Genomic DNA, 1,616 nt, shown 5'->3' with positions numbered 1-1,616 from the left:
CAGGAAAGCCACAGCTTTGATGTGCAGCGCTTCCAAACAAACTTGAGTTTAAAAAGTTGGAAAGTTTTACCCTTTCATCCTACCTATTAAAGGCCACCTGTATTTTATAATCCCTGTAAACTGATGGAGAAAAATATTAAAATTTCAGCAGCCACTGAGTATGAAGACATTTAGTATGGTATCAATTACTTCAGGAAAACAGTTGATAAACATTAATCTAGCTGTACAAATCCTTTTAATAAAATGGCATTACTTTTTTTTCCCCTAATGACATCAGGGTTGGGTCTTTTTTTTTTTTCCCAGAAGTTCTTAGCTCTTTCTCAATTTTCTGGATGAGGCCTTAAAACAAAAAGCCATGCTGTTCACCGGTCTGTCAGATTTAGGCACCAAAAAAAAGATGGAGCCACCAAGGACAGCCCGGACAGACCGTGCCTTGTGCTGCTCCCTGTTCCCAGGGATCCCCTGTCCCAGGCACAGCAGCTGGGAATTGAACGGTGCCTTCGTGGTCAACCCCGCAGAGCACCAGCATCATGTGCAACCCGCTCTCATCCGAGGACCGCACGGTTACAGCAAAGATGTGATAATTATGAACAATAATAATTATGAAGTATCTTCCACAGAAGACACATAAGGAGTTTCTGGTCTACCCAGACCAAACACTTAACTTCTGCATTTGATAAACTAGCAAAGGTGTTGTGCAAGCTGGTTTTGAACTGCTGTTCCCAACGTATTTTTAACTATAAGCTAAAAGACTTGACAGACATGAAACTGCAAAACATAGAATCATAACAACATATCTAGTTTAAAGTCAGTGAGACTCAATGAATCCTACCGCTAGAGAAAGAAGGTAAGCTGCTTCTGGTATGAAGTTAAAAAAAACCACAAGCAACCTTGCAAAAGTCTTGTCAAAATTCAGTTGAATTTCAAAACACTTAATGCAATAGGCCAGTTCACACACAGACTTTCAGCACTCCAGTTTGTTACAAAGCTTAAACCCGATAACGTCTCTGTTAACAGATAAAACTGCCTTCAAGTGCTACAAAAATTACATGGCAAGAAATGCTTCTTGTTGCTAAAGCTTCCAAGGATACGGTGGACAAACCAGCTTCAATTAAACAGTTTTGTTGCCTTCCTTAAGGACCTGGCACGGACGGCAGCTCCTCGTTGTTGGCTGAATTAACTGAATTCTATTAAGTACATGCTAAGATTAATTTTTTTAAGGTATGATTCACTATTTACTTACATACAATAATATAAAAAATACTAAGTTGGATAATGGATTAAAATAAATTGTATAAATACAAAGTACACTCCTGCTACCAAGAAATCACCCCATTATACCAGCCAATGAGAGCCAAATTTTGTACTCATCAACTCTTAAATAGAAACCAAGACTAAACCACACCCATTTTTGACCAGTTTTAGTTTTCAAGTCTGGCAGTAAATCATGACAGAATATATTTTAACATTCCTCTGCACAAATACATGCTGGTACGTGCCATGGACGGAGAGCAGGAGGAGAGAAGAGTGCCACGCAGCTCCCTGCCCGGCCCCCCCCGCCCCGACACTGCACGGCTTCTCTGCCTCAGCAGAGCAAATGACCATCGGCGGTATCA

General features: G+C 40.5%; 1 protein-coding gene across 1 annotated transcript in view; it reads right to left on the bottom strand.

Annotated features, from left to right (window-relative positions):
* AFF4 (AF4/FMR2 family member 4) overlaps nt 1–1,616 on the bottom strand; it is a 46,558-nt gene that overhangs the window by 44,453 nt on the left and 489 nt on the right. The gene's annotated exons all lie outside the window — the stretch shown is intronic.

Source organism: Egretta garzetta, unplaced genomic scaffold (assembly GCF_000687185.1).
Source record: "Egretta garzetta isolate BGI_Z169 unplaced genomic scaffold, ASM68718v1 scaffold1, whole genome shotgun sequence".
Taxonomy (NCBI): Eukaryota; Metazoa; Chordata; class Aves; order Pelecaniformes; family Ardeidae; genus Egretta; species Egretta garzetta.
The sequence above is the reverse complement of the archived record's forward strand: the minus strand, read 5'-3'. Positions and strand labels throughout refer to the sequence as shown.